At 43.3% G+C, this 6,110-nt stretch overlaps 1 pseudogene; it reads right to left on the bottom strand.

Annotated features, from left to right (window-relative positions):
* Positions 1–374: 374 nt before the first annotated feature.
* LOC114220500 (large ribosomal subunit protein uL6 pseudogene) lies at positions 375–5,576 on the bottom strand (annotated as a pseudogene).
* Between the last annotated feature and the right edge of the window lie 534 nt (positions 5,577–6,110).

Here is a 6,110-nt window from a genome sequence, read left to right as displayed (position 1 = left end):
TTATTTCATCTGGCATAATGTCCTCCACATTTATCCACATTGTCATCAAAAATGGCAGAATTTCCTTCTTTTGTATGGCTGAATAATATTCTATTATCTGTACACACACACACACACCACGTGAGATAAACTAGAACTCATTAGAAAGTACTTTTAATGATTACATTATTTTTTTCCCAAATCAATACAGCTTTTACTGCATCTTTAAAATATCACCAAAAGGGGAGTCTACTTCTCTCTCCCCCTGCTCTTGCGCGCTCTCTCTCTCTTCCTCTCGAATAAATAAAATCTTTAAAAATATAAATAAAATATCACAAATAAATCTGAAAAAACATCCGACATCTTGTTGTTTCTGTAGCTGGACAACTTAGATCTCATTCATCAGCCTGCTGAACTGTTCCTTCTTGAGAAACATAGATACCATCCCAAAATTTCCTGATGTCCTTGTGTTTAACCATGGTGGCTTGCCTGAATCAAAGCAGCAGAATTGAGACAAGTTCAATGCCATCCCCTTCAAGAATTAACTCATCTTTCTGGGCTTGAGCTACTAAACAAGGAACAACTGGCCTCATCCAAACCCTGTGGATAGAGGTTTCACCCAAGGAATTTCAGATTTCAACAAGAGAGCTGTTCTCCTGAATAACAACGTTGATGGGGAAGTGAGTGTACACAGACATAATCTTGTAACGGAAGCCCAGTGAAACTCCCTTGATCATGTTCTGTACACGGCTACAGACCATGCAAACAGTAGCCAGTTCTTTTCTTGTTCCCCACCATTTGTCAACTCAGAGACTCTTCTTTTTCTTTCCAAAGAGACTGAATTCTACATTGATGTGATTGCAGTCCCTTCACAGTGTTCCTCTGGGGCTCTTCACAATAACAGCACATCCCTTCAGAGTGATGGCGACATTTTCTGGAATGTCGACAGTCTGATTGCTGAGAATGGTCTTCGTTCCCTCAGTAGATATGGTAAAAGTGATTAATTATTAACTAAAGAAAAAGCACAGTGCAAAGGGTTTGGGGGCACCTGGCTGGCTCAGTCAGGAGAGCACGCAACTCTTGATCCTCAGGTCATGAGTTCAAGTCCTATGTTGGGTGTAGAGCCTTCTTAAATATATATATTATATATCTATATTTATATATATTTATATATATAAAATACTACTGCCTAATTCTAAAGCTCTTTACTACTATGCTGTACCACATTTAACACTAGTTAAGGGGTCATTTCCTGCCAGCAAAGGGACTGGTAAGGAGATAATTAGAATATAACCTACTGGTATATTTTGTAAAGTTTTCCTGAGTAGAATTTGATTAATCATTTCCAAACCTTAGGAGAACAAACAAAAGAAACTTTTAAATAAAAGCAAGGGAGAGATGGTTTTGTAACACTGTTGCATGAGGATGATGAAACACTTGGATGAATTTTTACTGGAGTTGTGATTCCCCAGAGAAACCTTCAAGGAAAGAATTTACCACGTTCATCATGGATGGTTCTTTGTGCCATTGTGGAGAGCTTTTGATCCAGATCAGAGGGCACCTGGCTGCTCCCACCAATGGGGGAATCAAGGAGGTAGAATGCCCCCATCCTCTGCATTGGACCCACTTGACATCAGCTGTTCAGAGCTGCAGTGCTTGCAGAATTGAGGTCACACTGAATGAATGTGATTATTGTTCATCATTAAATGGTAAGTATGTCTGTGGAATGACATTGATTAAAAGTATTTTGGGCTTTTAACATGTTAACTGGATGAAATCATCACACCCGAGAAACCTAAAATCCACTACAGACCTTACATCTAGTAGGAGAAGTGAGCAAAGAAAGCTTAAAACTAGGAGATTTGTGGGGCACCCAGGTGGCTCAGTCGGTTAAGTGACTGCCTTCAGCTCAGGTCACGATCCCAGGGTCCTGGGATCAAGCCCCGCATCAGGCTCCCCGCTTGGCAGGAAGCCTGCTTCTCCCTCTCCCAGTCACCCTGCTTGTGTGCCCTCTCTCTCTCTCTCTCTCTGTCAATTAAATAAATGAACAAAATCTTAAAAAAAAAAACTAGGAGATTTGTAAGAAAGATGCTTCTTAAAGATAAACCCATTGAGGAAGACAGAACTCTGCTTCTAGCTGTAAACACCAGTGTGGCTGATACCAGTTCTTTTCCCACCTGCCCAGTAGGTGTCAGTGTAAGACAATGTTCCTACAACTGACCCAGCTTCAGAGCAGAAACAGAGTATCAAGTTATAAAACAGAGAAAATGTAATAAAGATGAGGCTATCAAAATTTCACACGAGCCCTTAAATGTCATCATCTAAAGAGAGTTGACCTACACAAAGTTTCCTCATGACTAAGGTGACAGAGTTGGACCACAGGGCCTCAGAAGACCACATCTGGCTCTTGTAGACCTCATCCACTCTGCAGGAATTCTGGAGTATCTCGCAGGGCTAGATAGGACTCAGCATTGTAAGAATCAGTCACCATGAACTAGTACAGCAACCAATGAACACCTGTTTGAAAAACAGGTATGATTCCCCACTTCCCAGAGACAATATTAACATAGAAATCCTGTCATCCACAGGAATATATCATTATAAGGCTTACAAAAGTGGAAAAGAGAGGGGAGTCAAAGTTTGTATGTGAGTCTTGTGGAATGTGTTGAGTCAATCAGGGTGAGCTTCCTGGAGGAATGGCCTTTGAACTGTGATGGAAGAGAGGCACTAAACCAGAGCTTCACCCTAGCCCCACCTTTCTGCTTTGCGTTTAGTTTTCCTCCTCCAAATACAACCACCCTATACTCTGATAAAGAGTAACCAATAAAGAGAAAGAAAATAAACATGAATTATTTTTTTATTTTTTAAAACATGAATTATTTTTTAAATTCACTATGGAAAGGTACTGTTGATATTTTAAAGGGAAAATGGTAGGAGGAGGGTGATATCTATTGAGTACCTAATACATGTGTCATACAATCCTTACTAAATTCCTGAATGTAAGTGGTATTATTCTCATTTTTAGGTAAAGGATCTAAGACTCACGGGAGTTCTATAACTCTCCCAAGGTTATGATATAATATTTACGAGTGATTACTCTGCACCAGTATTAAACTAAGTGCACTACAACAATCCAATGAAGAAATGACTTATTATTCCCATTTTCCAGAGATGGAAATTAAAACTAACAGAAAATAAATTATTGCTTCCTCAAGATCACAGCACTCCTAATTAGTTGAAATTCAAATTCATGTGTTGCAAGTTGGGTTCTTTGGGAAGCAGACTCATTATGGACTAAGGTTGTGGCTGTCTATTAGGGAATAACTTTAGGATTAGCACCTGTGGAAGGAAGGGACCAGAAGCAGGTTTGGGAGATGCATCTGAGCCGTCCAGCACTGGCTCAAATAGCCGAGCATGTATATACTCGCCTCAGTCAGTCGTTGGATGTAGACACGGCCCTGGGGGAGACCCCAAAGGGCTGATGGCTGACACCCGTCTTCTGACAGCTCTCCCAGGGCTGGGACCTCGAGTCCTTCCTGGGAAGGACCTCTGGGCAGCATATCTCCATGCCCTTTGCACCATGTCTGTATGGTATTCTCAGCTCATGTTTTCCTGCAATACCATGAGGGTGGGGGCCAGAAAGGAAGCAGCGTTGTCATGGTGAGGTTGCAGAGGGTTGAGCCCGGGCCCCAGGCTTCATGGGGAGATAAGCACCAAGGCCTCAACCCTTATAACCCTCAAATAGCATCAGCTAGAAATCAAGAAAGGGGTGGAGTGAGGGAGCATGAAGTCAACAGCAGGATCAGTCATTAAATGCTTGTTTTTCGGTTGACTGACAACTTCCAGGTGGTCTAGTAAGGGAGGCACCAAGCCCCGTGCAGACCCAACAGTTGGTCGGGCCACTTACGCTAGTTAGTAACATCCGATCTCCTGCTGCATGCTGCTCACTCACCCCAGGGGCCACCCGAGACGGCAAGCCCACCTGGTGCGCCACGTGCTGGCCTGGCCCAGGTAAGAGGAGCACCAAGGGTGCTGCGTTCCACGTGAAACAGAGTCAGCTCCTGGGATTGCGAGTGCTAAGGACGGCAACCTTCCAGCCCGAGCGGCAACCCATTCTCATCCTTCTGCTTGAATTCAGAGAACAGCTGACTTGACAGAAGGCAGAAGGCTGGTGAGTTTCGTTCACTCAGTGACAAATGAACACCAAGCAAAACCAGCTTTCCCGTGGTGAAATTCTCGAATGTCATCCTGGTTGCGCATGGCAGAGGGAAGCCTGAGAGACTGCTGGAGGGCCGTGCACAAGTGAGAGGATGTGTCTGTGGCACGTGTCTGCCTGAAACCTCAGAGCTGTCGGCTCTCCCCTGTGCTACAGTCACCGGCCCCCCATATACTTCATTGCTTTGAACTGAGCCACTCTTGGCTCTTGGAGCACCGCCTCCCTTTTGGCACAGGTAGCAAAATCCAGCCAAAGCCTTGGTTCAGATTTTCCTCCGCGCAACTATCCATCCCCACCCTCCAGCCGAAAGCAATTTCTCTTATAATTCATTCGGTAAAAGCAGTGGGAGTTCTAACATTTTAAATTGTGCATAAGAACCCCCCAACATGCTTGATTAAAAGCCAGAGCCTTTGGCTCTGGGCTCCAGACGTTCTGATTCATCAGGAATAGAGAGGCCTGAGAATCTGCAATTTTCACAGTCAGCTCTGATATTCCCGATGTACTGGGTCTGCAGAGGATACTTTGAAGAGACTGGCATCGTGCTTTTAAAAGACTTCTTCTCTCCAAAAGAAGGGGCTGACGCACGTGCTACGGAGCCTGTGTCCTCTGAAGGGCCTGTCTCGGCACAAAAGGAGGACAGAGACCCTGCTTTCTTCATCGCCCTCTCTCCTACAGTGTGCATCTAGCATAGTGATTCGCATACAGTAGGTGCTCAAACACGGTTTATTGGTCAGCTAAGAGTCTTTCTGGTCTCCAGGTTTTCTTTTTACTCTTCCAATTGGTTTAGGTCGGTAGGGGAGCCTGCCTCTCGGTCGGGTTTCCCGTATACTTCCTCCCCTGCTCCCTCCTGCTCCAAGCTCTAGCCCGTACCCCGCTTGACCTGCCCTTCTGTGGTCCTCCTTTAGTTGCTCTTTTAGTTATTTAACAAGATTTGGGCATGATTTTTTAATTCTTTATAAAAGATCCTATTTATTCTGATTTTTTAAATATCCATATTCACTGGGCATGTTTTAGAAAATAGAGCTGACCCTTGAACAACGTGGGTGGGAATGAATTGTTTTTGATACAGTACTGTACTGTAAACGCATCGTGTCTTCCCTGTGATTTTCTTCACATTTTCTCTTCTCCAGCTTACTTTATTGTACAAAGATAGTACGTAATACACAGAACTTACAAAATATGTGTTAATAGACTCTGTTCTTGGTAAGGCTTCTGGTCAACAGTTACGCTATTCGAAGTTAGGTTTGGGGGGAATCAAAAGTTATATGCAGATTTTCAACTGCATGGGGGTGGGCATCCCTAACCCCTGCATTGTTCAGGGATCAACTGTAAAAGTTCTTGAAAACTTACCTGTAATCCCCATTTCCTTTTTAATGCACATTTTCACAAAAGATCCATCTTTCTGGGGACTATGTCAACAATCTTCTTTACCTTTGGGCCCCTCACTCTTTTCTAAGAAAGCCAGGATATTATTAGAGATTAAGAAGGGAGGGGAGCCAGGCTGGCTCAATCAGGTAGAACATGTGACTCTTTATCTCAGGGTTGTAGATCCAAGCCCCATGTTGGATGAGGGCATTATTTAAAAATAAAATTAAAAAAGAAGAAGAGGAAGAAGAAGGAGGAGGAGAGGATTTGAGGAGAGGAGAGAATATAAAGTCTATTTTAAAAGAATAAAAGTTTTTCTATGACTTACCCCCCCCAAACGCCCACCAAATGTTAAACAAATATGAAACCAAGAGGCCAACTTTGACCAAGCTCACTGCACAGGGGACAGACATTTGGGCAACAGTATTTTAAAGAACTCAGTCTTTTCCTGGCTTTCAGAATTCACTTAGCACAACAGGTAGAGAGGGTGGCTACAGTATACATAATTATGGCAGCATAACAGCAAACATAGAACATGTTTCTCTCTATG

Source organism: Eumetopias jubatus, unplaced genomic scaffold (assembly GCF_037043125.1).
Source record: "Eumetopias jubatus isolate StellerSeaLion01/CBP00866 unplaced genomic scaffold, mEumJub1_p1.0 scaffold_14, whole genome shotgun sequence".
Classification (NCBI taxonomy): Eukaryota; Metazoa; Chordata; class Mammalia; order Carnivora; family Otariidae; genus Eumetopias; species Eumetopias jubatus.
Note: the sequence above shows the minus strand (reverse complement) of the source record. Positions and strands in the feature narration are given on the sequence as shown.